This window comes from Oncorhynchus keta, unplaced genomic scaffold (assembly GCF_023373465.1).
Source record: "Oncorhynchus keta strain PuntledgeMale-10-30-2019 unplaced genomic scaffold, Oket_V2 Un_contig_23193_pilon_pilon, whole genome shotgun sequence".
Taxonomy (NCBI): domain Eukaryota; kingdom Metazoa; phylum Chordata; class Actinopteri; order Salmoniformes; family Salmonidae; genus Oncorhynchus; species Oncorhynchus keta.
This window is the reverse complement of record NW_026283254.1, coordinates 73920-90569: the sequence shown is the minus strand read 5'-3', so window position 1 is coordinate 90569 and position 16650 is coordinate 73920. Positions and strand designations below refer to the sequence as shown.

At 45.9% G+C, this 16650-nt stretch overlaps 1 pseudogene across 1 annotated transcript in view; it reads right to left on the bottom strand.

The window, feature by feature from the left end:
- LOC118381974 (fibronectin-like) overlaps positions 1–11337 on the bottom strand; it is a 34574-nt pseudogene extending 23237 nt beyond the window's left edge. Inside the window, exons 1-13 of the transcript XR_008109366.1 lie at positions 10974–11337; positions 10608–10730; positions 10283–10420; positions 10053–10184; positions 9122–9259; positions 8882–9028; positions 8175–8408; positions 6624–6806; positions 6322–6498; positions 5538–5693; positions 4211–4339; positions 3344–3486; positions 1887–2008 (exon numbers count right to left, since the gene is read on the bottom strand). The product of XR_008109366.1 is annotated as a fibronectin-like (transcript). The remainder of the gene's footprint in view (positions 1–1886; positions 2009–3343; positions 3487–4210; positions 4340–5537; positions 5694–6321; positions 6499–6623; positions 6807–8174; positions 8409–8881; positions 9029–9121; positions 9260–10052; positions 10185–10282; positions 10421–10607; positions 10731–10973) is intronic.
- Between the last annotated feature and the right edge of the window lie 5313 nt (positions 11338–16650).

Here is a 16650-nt window from a genome sequence, read left to right as displayed (position 1 = left end):
CAATATACGACTGATTTTTGTCCTATGGACAGAGTCTCCCACCTCAGCTGTAGATCTCTGCAGTTCATCCAGAGTGATCATGGGCCTCTTGTCTGCATCTCTGATCAGTCTTCTCCTTGTATGAGCTGAAAGTTTATAGGGACGGCCAGGTCTTGGTAGATTTGCAGTGGTCTGATACTCCTTCCATTTCAATATTATCGCTTGCACAGTGCTTATTGGGATGTTTAAAGCTTGGGAAATCTTTTTGTATCCAAATCTGGCTTTAAACTTCTTCACAACAGTATCTCGGACCTGCCTGGTGTGTTCCTTGTTCTTCATGATGCTCTCTGCGCTTTTATCAGACTTCGGAGACTATCACAGTGCAGGTGCATTTATACGGAGACTTGATTACACACAGGTGGATTGTATTTATCATCATTAGTCATTTAGGTCAACATTGGATCATTCAGAGATCCTCACTGAACTTCTGGAGAGAGTTTGCTGCACTGAAAGTAAAGGGGCTGAATCATTTTGCACGCCCAATTTTTCAGTTTTGGATTTGTTAAAAAAGTTAGAAATATCCAATAAATGTCGTTCCACTTCATGATTGTGTCCCACTTGTTGTTGATTCTTCACAAAAAAATACAGTTTTATATCTTTATGTTTGAAGCCTGAAATGTGGCAAAAGGTCGCAAAGTTCAAGGGGGCCGAATACTTTCGCAAGGCACTGTATATACACACACACATTACTTCAGATACAAATAGGTACAAATATATATTTAACCTACAGTGTCAGGACTATGAATGAATGAGATGATATGGAATGAAAAACGGTGGGCAACATTTACAGTCTGCACTACTAAGACTCATTCCAACACTCTCTCCAAGCCCAGCCTATGGCCAATGTGGTCACTGGCATTGACTCTCTGGCACCCTGTCTCTCTGCCCCTCCCTGCTTCTGGGGACATTCAACTTGGCTTCGAACGATCGGAAAACTACAGATTCTTCACAACACGAGAGAGAGAGAGAGAGAGAGAGAGAGAGAGAGAGAGAGAGAGAGAGAGAGAGAGAGAGAAGGAATAGAGGACCCCCATCCAAAACATACAAACCACTACCACTTAGCAGGAAATATGTTTGAATTAAATAAGGGTTAACAGCTTGGCAGATCAGGGCCCCTTCAGACAGAGTGTGAGACAAGAGGAAACTGGATTTTTCCTTTAGGAGAGAAACACACAGCATTTGTACTGTAGCAGGATGTTGAGGGTCGTTTGTGACCGTCCGATATAATTTGGATCTATGTGTATGTGAGTGTGTGTTTTTCAGGCCAGTTCAAGAACCCCCCACAACCTTGTTTTTCTGTGCTCAAAACCTGTCCTCTTCTTCAGAGTTGACACACAGACAACTAAATGTTGCAACCTCCTGTGTGGGCACTGGTTTACTCATTACTTTTCAGCAACACTTTCAGGAACGGAATAGGAACATCCACTTCAAGTGATTCAGGAGTTTTTTTTAAAGAACGTCATGTGAAAAACAGTACCTGGAATAACTTGTTTCCACTTTGGATATCGGAGAATTAAAAACAGGTACAGTACTTCAAGAGAGTATGTTCAACTCTTGTGGTACTGCTTCCTATAAGACAGTCAGTCCACCTCTAGTGGCATAGGGCTTCAAGGGCTATCGAGTGGTGCAGCGGTCTAAGGCACTGCCTCGCAGTGCTAGAGGCGTCACGACCGGCCGGGATCGGGAGTCCCATAGGGCGGTGCACAATTGGCTGAGTGCTGTGTAGGGGTAGGCCGTCACTGTAAATAAGACTTTGTTCTCAACTGACTTGCCTAGTTAAATAAAATAGTGTGGCTGCACTACCACCAATGACCAGTATCTAGGATGAGAAGTAGAGAGCCACTTACCACTCTCCACTTGAGGATATACTGGGTGATGTGTGAGGAGGCTGGGGCATTCCACTGGATGGGGTGGGAGTCAGGCTGCTTCCCTGCCTCTGTGATAATCACCTGGACTGGGCGGTGGCCACCTGGGGAGAGAGGAGGAGGAGGAGGAGGAGGAGGAGGAGAGAGTATCTTTTATTAGAAGTCTGTAGTCTACGATCAAGCCAAATGTCACAGACAAGATGGTACTGAACAAATGCTACGTATTCTCCTTGAACAACTTTATATTAAGGTTCTGTAAATAAACACACAATTGTTAAAAGTCACATTCGCTGTTCAGTGTCAATTGGTTCACTGTTCACACCAGACAGACCTGGTGTGACCAAAAAAGATCCTAGACTACCTTGTCAGTACAGTGGCTTGGATGGAAACTAGTCCGAACCAGAATTCGCTCCACTCTCTGGTCTCAACCAACTATGACACCCACTGGGCCTGTAAATCACTAGGTGTCTTCAGTGTCTGAAATCGCACCAGGGCAATATGTCCACCCCCACTCACTCACATTCACTCACACACACCATACATACAAACACCTCCCTGTCACAGGTGAGCAACTCACAGCAACAGCGGGGAGTCATTTGACCTGCACTCTTAAGGTCCCTGGCCTGCACCAAACATAACTCTAATCAATCAAAACATATTCCTCTGTATCTGTAACAGGCCACATGGGAAAACTAGGGCAGGATAACAGGGTGCAGGATTCAGAATTTAAACTGGGGTCAAAGTGTTTCAGAACACTGCATCAAAGTGGCCAGTTGGTAACTCCTGGTTGGTGTGTTCTGAACACAGCTCAGCTGAGCTTTTCTGATTGACACCGTCACCTATAGAGCACTGGCTCAGTGCAGGACGAGCCAGTGCTGTGAGGGGCCTCTTAGGAGGTGGAGTTGGGACTGTTTCGCCCAAAGCGTGTTACCACCCAGGTAGTGTGCGCAGGTAATTAAATCCCCCAACCTCTCGGCCCTCCCTGCCCAGCTGGGTAGAACAACAATAGGGGAGAGCCAACAAAGACCTCCGAAACTACAAAGACCCGGGGGGGGAAGGTGGACGGACGCACCCCTCTCCATTTGCCCCACATCAACGTTTAGCAGTCCCTTCCCCCCTCCCTGCAGAGGTGGTGAAGGGGTGACACACCGCCCCCTCGTTTAATTTGAAAGGGCCTTTCGATAGAGGGGGGATGGAGGGTATTTAAAGGAGGGAGTGAATGGGAGAGTTAAAAAGAAGAGCTAACAACGATTAACTCCCAGCAGGTGTCCCAAGCGTAAAGAGAAGGGGGTGGGCATAGACGGTGAGGGAGGGGTAATGTCAACACCCCACCGAAGACAGCCCTGACCTGGGTTATCTGCCCAGAGGACACACTCAGACAGTTCCATTTTTGCTTCACTGGTCACACTTCTGTTAGCCAATCAGACTTCTCTCCTTACCTGGGAAGGTCTGCTGTGGCTCGCAGCTCATCTCACCAATACCGTTGCCGTAGCAATAGCAGCGGTAGAGGACTTGGTGGATGGTTTTGTCCCAGGTCTCTCAATCTGATAGAACGCCCTGCTCTCAGGCTCCTGGCACTGGTCTGGAGGGAGAGAGGAGAGAGATGACCTCCCATATCTATGGGGTGAAATACCACAGTGTGACATCACAGCAGCAAGATGAGTGACCCGTTTCCACAAGAAAAGGGCAACCAGTGAAGAACAAACACCATTGTAAATACAACCCATATTTATTTTTATTTATTTTCCCTTTTGTACTTGGACTATTTGTACATAATATGACATTTGTAATGTCTTTATTCCTTTGTAACTTGTGAGTGTAATGTTTACTGTACATGTATTGTTTATTTCACTTTGGTTTGTTATCTATTTCACTTGCTTTGGAAATGTAAACATATGTTTCCCATGCCAATAAAGCCCTTACATTTAAATTAAATGGAGAGAGAGACAGAGAGAGAGGAGAGAGAGAGAGAGAGAGAGACAGAGAGAGAGAGAGACAGAGGAGGGGAAGGAAAGCAATTCAAATTCCTGCTGCCAAAAATCTCTTTAGAATGTCAGCCTCCTCTTGGATAGAAAGGGCCAGAGGTGTGATTTTATTTATTTATTTTACTAGGCAAGTCAGTTAAGAACAAATTCTTATTTTCAATGACGTTCAGGGGCAGAACGACAGATTTGTACCTTGTCAGCTCAGGGATTTGAACTTGCAACCTTTGGGTTACTAGTCCAACGCTCTAACCACTAGGCTACCCTGCCGCCCTGTGATAAGGCTTTATTGAAGCTCTTAAGTGAAACCTGAGAGAAACTCACCGATGGCGTCGCACTTCCAGCGCCCGCGTCCCTGTCCATAGCAGGTGCAATTCATCATGTAGCCCTGGTCATGGCGCTTGGTGAAGGTCTGGCTCACCTCATAGGTCAGCCCATCCACAATGCACTGGTCTGGAGGAGGAAGGAGACAAGATGTTTTAATGATGTACTGGTCTGGGGTAATGATGTACTGGTCTGGGGTAGGAAGGAGACAAGGAGACAAGGGGTTTTAATGATGTACTGGTCTGGGGTAGGAAGGAGACAAGGGGTTTTAATGATGTACTGGTCTGGGGTAGGAAGGAGACAAGGGGTTTTAATGATGTACTGGTCTGGGGTAGGAAGGAGACAAGGGGTTTTAATGATGTACTGGTCTGGGGGGAAGGAGACAAGGGGTTTTAATGATGTACTGGTCTGGGGGGTAAGGAGACAAGGGGTTTTAATGATGTACTGGTCTGGGGTAGGAAGGAGACAGGGGTTTTAATGATGTACTGGTCTAATGATGTACTGGTCTGGGGTAGGAAGGAGACAAGGAGTTTTAATGATGTACTGGTCTGGGATACGAAGGAGACAAGGAGTTTTAATGATGTACTGGTCTGGGGCAGAGACAAGGAGTTTTAATGATGAACTGGTCTGGGGTAGGAAGGAGACAAGGGGTTTTAATGATGTACTGGTCTGGGGTAGGAAGGAAAGATGTTTTAATGAGACTGGTCTGGGGTAAGGACAAGGGGTTTTAATGATGTACTGGTCTGGGGTAGGAAGGAGACAAGGGGTTTTAATGATGTACTGGTCTGGGGTACGAAGGAGACAAGGAGTTTTAATGATGTACTGGTCTGGGGTACGAAGGAGACAAGGAGTTTTAATGATGTACTGGTCTGGGGGTAAGAAGGAGACAAGGGGTTTTAATGATGTACTTCTGGGGTAGGAAGGAGACAAGGGGTTTTAATGATGTACTGGTCTGGGGTACAAGGAGACAAGGAGTTTTAATGATGTACTGGTCTGGGGCAAAGGAGACAAGGAGTTTTAATGATGTACTGGTCTGTCTTTTAATGATGTACTGGTCTGGGGGTAGGGAGACAAGGGGTTTTAATGATGTACTGGTCTGGGGTGCAAGGAGACAAGGAGTTTTAATGATGTACTGGTCTGGGGTACGAAGGAGACAAGGGGTTTTAATAATGTACTGTTCTTTAATGCTGGTTGATCCTTTCAGTTCATTCTACATTCCAGTTGTCAAGGCTACTGGGTCTAGAACCAGGTAATGACAGTACAACTCCTATGACTGCTGTCTAACAACACATAAGAGAACAGGTGCTAGCTAGTAAGGCGGTAGGACCTTTGAGTTGGGAGTAGGCGATGCAGCTCCACTCTCCGCGGTTGTTGCCCAAGCAGGTACACTGCATCATGTGACCCAGGACATCGTGGCGTTTGTCCCACTGGTCTCCCACACGGTACATGACCCCGTCGTTGGTGGTGCAGGCCTCCTCGTGGGCTGGACGGAGGAAGAGAGGGGTCAGTGAGGGGCTGTGTGTGCACGTGTGTAGGTGGCATGGATAATCTATTTTGGAACTGAGACAGATTTAGTTTCCAGACAGACTCTGGACCCATGCCAGGGTGTGGGTCCTATCCTCTGCCCAGTGGAGCCAAGAGTCATTCATAATCATTCGAACAGGCTCTTATAGAGGCATTACTCAGCCCTCTTCATGGCCGTCCCCCCTCACTTAATAGCTTTTAAAGACCAACTCATTAACTGCCCATTGAACCTCTGACAGCTCTGTAGACCATAAGTAACCCTTTCAGTTAAACAGTCATTCTTACCATCTGTAAGGACATCAGACGGATGAAGACAAGCCTAGTACATTTATCTTGATAAGACCTCTGTCAAATAGAGGAATTCAGTGAATGTTGAAGACAGTAGCCCACCAGACCTTCCCACGCCCATCATACAGAGCCTGAATGACCTTTCAAAAGAGCGATCTTACCTAACAATAGTCTTGTTTGCATGCCAGTAAAGATGGGCTAGTCAATGTGCCTGACTGCTACTGTGATTGTTTATTGTTTGGTGTGAGGGCCTGAGACAGGAAGAGACATGTGAATTGACAAATCACACACACACTCACCAGCCATGGGGCAGAATCCGTAGCGCTGCTCCCCTTCGTAGTTGGTTGTGGTACCGCACCACCTCATGCCGTCGCGGCGCCCATCGGCGGTACAGTCAGTGTAGTTACGCCCGTTGTAGAGGAAGGGGAACTGGCACAGCGCACCATTGGAGTTACCCCCTCGGGTCGACACCAGGGCTACAGAGCAGATAAAACTTTCAACAGTTAGATATGCTGCTATCTATCTTGCTAGCTACAGTATATATCTATCTATCCATCCACCCACCCATCCATCCATCCATCTCCCTCCCTCCCAGACTCACAGTTCTTCTCGGTACAGTAGGAGTACTGCTGGTCTCTATGGTAGTCAGAGGTGGTGCTGCACCACAGCTGTCCATCAGTACGTCCCTCTGAGGTACAGGAGTAGTAGGTCTTATCCATGAACACAAAGGGGAACACACAGGCCTGGCCTTCTGAGTTCCCACCGTACACCTGGCTCTGGCCCTCTGGAGGGTAGGGAGAGAGAAGGGGAGGCAGGTTTAGACCAAGTTAGGTGAGGTGAGACAGGTTTAGACCAAGTTAGATGAGGTGAGACAGGTTTAGACCAGGTTAGATCAGGTGAGACAGGTTATACCAAGTTAGATGAGGTGAGACAGGTTTAGACCAAGTTAGGTGTGGTGAGACAGGTTTAGACCAGGTTAGATGAGGTGAGACAGGTTTAGACCAGGTTAGATGAGGTGAGACAGGTTTAGACCAGGTTAGGTGAGACAGGTTTAGACCAAGTTAGATGAGGTGAGACAGGTTTAGACCAGGTTAGATCAGGTGAGACAGGTTATACCAAGATAGATGAGGTGAGACAGGTTTAGACCAGGTTAGGTGAGGTGAGACAGGTTTAGACCAGGTTAGATGAGGTGAGACAGGTTTAGATGAGGTGAGACAGGTTTAGACCAGGTGAGACAGGTTTAGACCAGGCTGAGGGTGAGACAGGTTTAGACCAGGCTAGATGAGGTGAGACAGGGTTAGATGAGGTGAGACACGTTTAGACCAGGCTTGAGGTGAGACAGTTTTAGACCAGGTTTAGACCAGGCTAGATGAGGTGAGACAGGTTTAGACCAGGCTAGATGAGGTGAGACAGGTTTAGACCAGGCTAGATGAGGTGAGACAGGTTTAGACCAGGCTAGATGAGGTGAGACAGGTTTAGACCAGGCTAGATGAGGTGAGACAGGTTTAGACCAGGTTAGATGAGGTGAGACAGGTTTAGACCAGGTTAGATGAGGTGAGACAGGTTTAGATGAGGTGAGACAGGTTAGATGAGACCAGGTTTAGGGTTAGAGAGGTGAGACAGGTTTAGACCAGGTGAGACAGGTTTAGACCAGGCTAGATGAGGTGAGACAGGTTTAGACCAGGCTAGATGAGGTGAGACAGGTTTAGACCAGGTTAGATGAGGTGAGACAGGTTTAGATGAGGTGAGACAGGTTTAGACCAGGTTAGGTGAGGTGAGACAGGTTTAGACCAGGTTAGGTGAGGTGAGACAGGTTTAGACCAGGTTAGGTGAGGTGAGACAGGTTTAGATGAGGTGAGACAGGTTTAGACCAGGTTAGGTGAGGTGAGACAGGTTTAGACCAGGTTAGGTGAGGTGAGACAGGTTTAGACCAGGTTAGATGAGGTGAGACAGGTTTAGACCAGGCTAGATGAGGTGAGACAGGTTTAGACCAGGTTAGGTGAGGTGAGACAGGTTTAGACCAGGTTAGGTGAGGTGAGACAGGTTTAGACCAGATTAGATGAGGTGAGACAAGAGGTAAGACAGGCCTTGACTATGGAAATATACTTTTTTGAGACACAACCTTTTACTTTTAGTCTGAGTTAAGACTCACCCTTCTCCTCACAGCTGACGGCGCCAGTACCCTGGCAGGTACACAGCATCTGCTTGCTGCCCTGGGTCCTGATCCAGCGCATGCCCACGTGGAAGGTGGCGCCCGAGTCCGTGCGGCAAGCCCCCTCCTGGGGGGTTCGGGGGAGGGTGGAGGGCTGGTGGAGCTCCGTCTGGATGGTCATATGAGTACTTCCTGTACCTGTTCCTACACCTGTTCCTGTACTAACACCTGTGCCTGCGCACCAGGAAGACAAAGAGACATGTATTTACCAAGGTGGTAACTTAATTTATGGAATGGGTTTGATACCATTCCATTCACTCCATCCCAGCCATTATTATGAGCCGTCCTCCTCCCACCAGCCTCCTCTGCTACCTATATATTAATTTACAACCTGTATGTCCTGTTCATTTAATTATGTATGCATTTAAATATATATATATATATTTTTTTAACCTTTATTAAACTAGGCCAGTCAGTTCTTATTCTTATTTACAATGAAGGACTACCCCGGCCAAACCCGGACGACGCTGGGCCCATTGTTCTCCACCCTATGGGACTCTCAATCACATCCGGATGTGATACCATCTGGATTCAAACCAGGGACTGTAGTGACGCCTCTTGCACTAAGATGCAGTGCCTTAGAACGCAGCGGTAATCTTGTAATATTTTACAAAGAGTGTGTGTAAAACACAAGAGGGCTGACTCACCAGTAGTGGCAGAGTGTCTCTCACACTTCCACTCTCCTCTGCCATTTCCTGTACACAGACACTGGAGTTGGTGCCTGTTAGCATCTGTCTTGGTCCATGTGTCTCCGATGCGGTAGGAGGTCTTGGTGTCCTGGTCATTACAACGGTCTAAAGAAATAAAGAAAGGAATGATGAGTGTGTGTTTAAGTGTGTTTGCGTTTACATGAGTGTGTATGTATGTGCTTGCGTGTGTGTACTTACTCCTAGAGGTACAGGTGATGCGTCCGTTGCCCTCCCCCAGACAGGTGCAGTCGATCATCATCCAGCCTTGGTACGGCTTCTCCCAGGTCTGCCCCACCACGTAGGATGCTCCACCTGTGTTGTCATAGCAACGCTCCGCTGCACAAAAACAAGTTCCAAAAATGTTGTTATTATTGTAACCTAATTATTTGAACTTAATTATCCATCACCTTCTCCAAAGGGCCTGTGGGTTTGATGATGGAGTTACAATCAAGTTATTTTATAGTGGAACAACAGGTTACATCTCCATCACTTCCCTTCTCTGTCCCACATCTCACCTGTGAATCCTCCTCACGCGCAGGTGAATCTTGGAAAGGTATTTTCAGAATAAGATTTATTTCGACAGAGTGCACATCTCCATCTCTTCCAGAATAAGAGTCCCCCAAAAAAATCTAAATGGCAATGCCATAATAAAAGTCTCAGATACACATGACATATTTCTGATTATAGAAGATAGATTTCTAATTCCAAAACCATGCCTACATTATCACCAAATCATCTTCACCATTAGGGCCTACCTCCATATGAGTCACCTCACCTAACTTTCCATGAAAACACTCAACTGAGCTAAATCAACAGTTATGGGGCAACGTTTGGGACAGAGATGACTGTTATGGCCTTCAAATATTTACAATGACATCGAGCACTATTTCCAATAAATGACTCGAAGAAGGACTTTGAACTGCAGTTTGATTGGTTTAAGGACATCCCCATATTAAGAAAAACATTTATCCCAACAACCCACAGACCACACATTCATTCCTTTCAGATTACATCTAGTCTCTCCTACTCAAAGGACTCAGACAGACACTCACACACCGGTTTGCAGGTCCTCAGACAGACAGACAGACACATACAGGGTTTACAGGTCCTCAGACAGACAGACACTCACACACGGGTTTGCAGGTCCACTCTCCCTTGCCGTTTCCCAGACAGACGCAATCCAGCATGTAGTCTCCGGTCTCGTGGGGCCTTCTCCAAGTGTCCCCGATTTTGTAGGATCTGCCTCCCTCGTGGCAGCGGTCTGCAAACGAAAATACCAAACATCATTATTCATAAACACCAACGTACTACATAAGTACACAAATAATGCTATATGGGTTGCCGGGAAGGGCAACTCACTTCCGATTGTGCAGCTGATTTTGCCGCGGGCGGAACCGATGCAGGTGCAGTCCCACATCATGCCGTCCTTCGCCCTCTCGTAGGTCGCACCCACAGGGTACGTCTGGTCGTTGTATTTGTCATAGCAGGTCTCCTCCCCTGCAGAATGCACCAGAGAAGACTTTCAACATGTGGCCTAAACGTTTGAGATAAACGAAGCGACTTCTGTGCGCAATGGCAAAAGTGCCAAAAATGGAACGCGCTCTAAGAGCGCACGGATGTTTTGCAAAAAAACGAAACAAATTGCCTACTTCATTATACATTTAAGTCTGGTGCTCCAGCTCACCTTGGGGTTTTGTTTTACATTTGATCCCTGCCGCTCCGTTGCAGGTACAAAGCAGTGTACTCCCGCGGTAAGCCTTCTCCCATTGATCGTTTAGTCTGTAAGAATGTCCGTTCTCATCGCAGCCTGCAAGATGAGGGAGACACACACAAAAGAGCCATGAGTCCTGAGCAAATTCGGCGCATGATAGGTTAGCTAAACACCCATATTCAATACATGTATAGTAGTGATTTAAAAAATAAATAATATTAGATGTCCTTCATAAATGGAATTGTAACTACAGTTGTTAATGACAAGATGTGGATTCAAGGTGCATTCAAATGCTTTATCTAAGGGGCAAAATATCACATTTAGAGCAAGTCTACATACCTTGAGCAAGGGGTACTGTGTCTGCGAGTTCGGGGTAAACTTGTTCCTGAGTTTGTCTCTTGTTTTTCCCTTGGTTCTTTGGCATACAATGGACCGCGCTGCTTACGCACAGCGCAACCAGCAGCCCTGTCACTGGGCTACCAGTCATTTTGGTCAAGTTAAAAAGAAGAAAAAAACAAGACACTTTTATGTTTCCAGTTATGTCCTAAGTAAAAATAAGAACGATCCAGGTGCGGTGAAGTTGACCGTCAGGAGCGGATAGTATTCTCTCCCCTTGCTTTCCAAATATTACCCAGTGCCGCTTCTCCCAGCGGCTACTTTGACCGCCTTTCCTGCAGCAGATGCGATAGACAGACTGGAGGGATGCAGACCGTTTTTATATGTGAGCACAAAGGCACCGTTTGGGGAGGGGCAATGTGCGTCTGGGTCCAGGGGAGCAACACAGACTCGTCACTTACCAACCATCCTAAACCGCAGACCCAGACCAAGAATGAAAACTCACAAACAGAGTACAGCACTAACATTCTGAGGCTGGGCTGGGTTGTGCAACCTGGACTCAGACGTCGACATAACACAGTACGCAGTAAACCTGTGAAACTCAAATGAGTATATGTTACATTTAGTATGGTATTTATTAATTTGTGGTTGTCCATCATCCATTTTGTAGGATATGTTATGAATTACATTTCATATGATATGTTACGAATTGCAGTTCATACAATATGTTACACATTCCAATTTGTTGTGGCTAACATTAGCTACATGGCTAACGTTAGCTAGGGTTAAGGTTAAGGTTAAGGTTAAGGTTAAGGTTAGGGTTAGGGTTAGGGTTAGGGGTTAAGGTTAGGAGTTAAGGTTAGGGGAAGGGTTAGCTAATCTACTAAGTAGTTGCAACATAGAGACATTCCTCCTTTCGTTTTTGCCTTAAGTAACCTTCTGTCCTATGTAACCATACAAAACGTAACATATCATACTAATTAGAGCATCACAGATTTACATTTACTATGTAATGTCTTTGAGGCCAGGCTGGATAAATAGGCCCACTACAAAATTAACCAGAGTTATTTTATTCACATATTTTACCAAATGTATATGAATCGAATCCGTTAGATCTGAAATAGACTGCTTACAGGGTAAGGAAACCCATGTGTCATTTTGTAATTTGGGTGAACTATCCCTTTAACACAAAAATGCCTACCCTCAGACAAATCCTAACCTCAGACATAATGCCTACCCTCAGACAAATGCCTACCCTCAGACAAATCCTAACCTCAGACATAATGCCTACCCTCAGACAAATCCTAACCTCAGACATAATGCCTACCCTCAGACAAATGCCTACCCCAGACAAAATGCCTACCCTCAGACATACTGCCTACCCTCAGACATAATGCCTACCCTCAGACAAATCAAATCCTACCCTCAGACATAATGCCTACCCTCAGACAAATCAAATCCTACCCTCAGACATAATGCCTACCCTCAGACAAATCAAATCCTACCCCTCAGACATAATGCCTACCCTCAGACATACATAATGCCTACCCTCAGACATAATGCCTACCCTCAGACATAATCCTACCCTCAGACAAATCCTACCCTCAGACATAATGCCTACCCTCAGACAAAATGCCTACCCTCAGACATAATGCCTACCCTCAGACAAATCCTACCCTCAGACAAAATGCCTACCCTCAGACAAACTTCAATTTATAGGCCTAATGATAATGACAGCCTAATGTTGATAGGCTAATCATGCTAAACTGGTCCTTTACAGAACAGTCAATGTGACCCACAATGACTTAGCTATCAAACATGGGCAATTCAAGCGTTAAACGAAAACAACAACAGAATAAAAGTATAACGATAAAACTAGGCCTGCAGGATTGCAGTCTCATTTCTGTTTGGACTTAAGAATGACATGTTTTGGTAGGTCGATGGGGGATGAGGGGGTTACTGACAGCTCACCCCTACGTTCCATCACTGTTTAGAGGGGAAAAGTTGACCCTAATGCACCCAGACTGGTTCACTGTTAGGGAGGAACCCAACAGTTTTCATCTTATCTACACATTAAACAGAACCCGTTTTAGTGCTATTAGCTACATTTATATTGATTGCGTAAGAGCAATTATCCAAACATTATTTTGATGGAGAACTGTTTTGATATTGGCTCATTCTGTTGAATTATTGTATACAGTTCTATCAGTACATTTGAGATGTTATGAATTGTGAAACATCACCCTCCCTTCCTCCCTCCATCATCCCATCCCTCCTCCTGTTGCTCCTCCCCATCCCATCCCTCCTCCTGTTGCTCCTCCCCATCCCATCCCTCCTCCTGTTGCTCCTCCCCATCCCACTCTTCTCTCTTTCTTGCACCCCTTTCAACACTTGTTTTTCCCTCTTCTCCTCTTCAGTATGTGTGTGTATTTGTGTATGTGTGCTCGCTTGCATGTGTGTTTGTTTGTGCGTGTGTGTGTGTGTGTGTTTGTTCATGCGTGTGAGAAAGCAACAGAGCAAGAGGTGTTCTTGCATTTTTCTTTGCATATTTTTGTCTGCCTCCTGCCCTTACCAAATAAATCAATGCTAATAGCAGATTTTATACTCTCAACGACAGAAAATAAACCCCTCTTTTCATGAGTCATGTTTGGTTGTCTGTGGTTGAGGTAACTTTCTCCCCAAATATTGTGTCACACCGATTAATCCCTCAGCTGAGGAAAGTAATGTTTTCCCAATGAGAGGAAGAAAAAGAGGACAGCTGGAGATGACAGATGATATGACTCCTGGTTGTGGCAGTGGACTGTCAACCTGGGAAAACCTCAAACGGATGTCTTCTGGTTTCACTGAGATTAGTCACGGTCCAGGTCTGGTCTGGACGGTGGCTTCAGTACGGTAAGTCAGATCCGTGGTTGGGCGGGTTCCTGTAAGTGTCCACTTGGCACAAACCTGGTACCAAATCCCGGTTCTGAAACACACAAAAACGAAACACTTCCTTGTTTTTTATACGGATGGTGAATCACTGAACCTTTCACATGTGGAGAAAGGTGTCTGCCAGAAGTATCACATATTTTCCACCCATGAATCAACTCCAAAACAACCAGGAGAGGGTCAAAACTGACATGTAAGGCTGAACTCCAGAACATTTCATAAAAAAGGGATCAAAACAAACTTCTGTGTAGTATATGTATAGACCTATAAACTCATGATGAATCACCTTCAGCTCCCATTGGGTCATTCAACCCTCGTCTCCAACCCAGTAGCATCAATATCATGTCCCCTGTTAACTATCCCCCCAGGTGACAGGCGGTCGATGGAGATAACTTAGGCTGTACTGGGGTCAGGGTTAGGGTACTCCCTATACATACTTCTGGTCTCCCTGAGTATGACTTAATTTCCTGTGCTGGAGGTTGTAACCCAAAACCCGTTATGTCAGATTTATGACCAGTCTCTCTCCATAGCCCTGAAAAGCAGCCTGGATTGTGTCACAACTCTCCCCCACCACGTCAACTCTGAGCCCAGACAGAAACCCAGGTTTGCTCTCACTCTTTAGTTTGTCTCTGGTTCATCTTTAGATATGTTTTTGCAGTCATTTAGGGCCAGTTTCCCGGACACAAATATCCTAGTCCTGGTAATAGTTAGTAGTTAGAGACATAGAACCTGAAAAATAACTATGATGTCATGCTAGGGACAAATTGTTCTATCAATCTCTCTCTCTTCTTCTCTTCTAGCCTCACTGTGTTCCTGTGCCTGTAGTCCTGGGAGGCCTTGTTGTTAACCTGTGGTTTCCTGACCCTGCCCAAGCAAACTGAGGACAGACGGCTTGGGGAGCGTCCGTCTGTCCCAGAGCCTGTTGCCAGTTGGCCCAGGGACAGAAGGGCTGGAGAGGTGACACGACAACTCACACCCACATCTGCCTCGGGGGCTCTAGCCAGAAGGGTATTCAATCAAAATGTGCATCAGGAAGTCTTCTAAGAGAGAGTATGCCAGTTTATGCATTATGGTTTTATCTTGAAGGCTTGAAAGCATGTCTTGTTCCAATGTTACAAAACAGTTGACACAAGACACAGAAATGTATTTTCAAAAGGAGAATGATGAAAGCAACTTCAAAAGCAACCTAAACACCTTTTTTTGCACTATTGGTTAGAGCCTGTAAGTAAGCATTTCACTCTAAGGTCTACACCTGTTGTATTCGGCGCACGTGACAAATAAACTTTGATTTGATTTGATTGATGGGCTCATCAGTCCACCCTCACCCTTCATTGTCATAGTTGTTGGCTGGATCAGCAAAGAGAGGACTGCACTTCTGCACAGGATGTGAAATACGTGCGGTGGTTTGGCGTGACGAAGGCCAGAGGTGGCTGGGAGAGGAGGACCCTGTCAGACACAGTGAGACTCTTCTGACCAGGCATTCCTCAAGATTCCGCAACACAGTGCCACAAGGGCAGCGTTTCCGTGGTTACAGAGGGGCCGCCGGAGTTCTAGGATGACGGGGTCATCTTGACTTGAAAGAGTGAGTGATTGGAACTGGGAAATGGAGCTTCGCTGACTGAGAGTGTTGAGTTACACTAGCCAGGTGGGTTTTCAGTTAGTGAAGAGGTGTACTCATGGGAAGACTAGCAGAGGGACACAAGGGAGACACACACACACAGCGTGCTCCACAGCCCTTTCCACCCACACCTTGGTGATGAGGTAACATCCACATAAAGAGCCCAGTGGGAGGGAGGAAAGTCTAAACACATGTTCTGTTCTGACCCATGCGTTCTTTTACTAGCTATTTAAGACCACCGTAACTCCTCTCCCTGCAGAGTAGGGTCACTGTCCAAAATAAAGGAAAGGTTTGTGTGCTTCTTATGTTACAGGCTTTCTCAAACCGTTTTAGGTTAGGCTGATGTGGTGTCTCTTTCAGTGTCTTGAACACCTCCCCGGTTACCCTCAGCCAGGTCACCCACGATACAAGTCAGTATTCAACGTCCTTCCATGTCTGAGGCCGTTGGGGGAAGAAGTGGGAACCGGCCACTAGGGGCTACGGTACGTGCAGTTACCTTCAAGTAGGTTTCGGTTCTGATAGGGTGTTGGGATGGGGATGGCGGATGGGCGTAAGCATCCTCCTCTGATTCCAAACGTTGCACGTTTCAATCCAGCCATAGAACGTTTAAAAATATATATTTTTGTTTAAATCCCTATCCCATAAACCTTAATCCTTACCTTCACCATTCAGAGTTAATGCCTTAACCCTTAACCATTCAGAGTTACCTTTCACCATTCAGAGTTAATGCCTAAACTTAACCCTTACCTTCACCATTCAGAGTTAATGCCTAAACTTAACCCTTACCTTCACCATTCAGAGTTAATGCCTAAACTTAACCCTTACCTTCACCTAAACTAACCCTTATTCATTCAGAGTTAATGCCTCTTAACCCTTACCTTCACCATTCAGAGTTAATGCCTAAACTTAACCCTTACCTTCACCATTCAGAGTTAATGCCTAAACTTAACCCTTACCTTCACCATTCAGAGTTAATGCCTGAACTTAACCCTTACCTTCACCATTCAGAGTTAATGCCTAAACTTAACCCTTACCTTCACCATTCAGAGTTAATACCTAAACTTAACCCTTACCTTCACCATTCAGAGTTAATGCCTGAACTTAACCCTTACCTTCACCATTCAGAGTTAATGC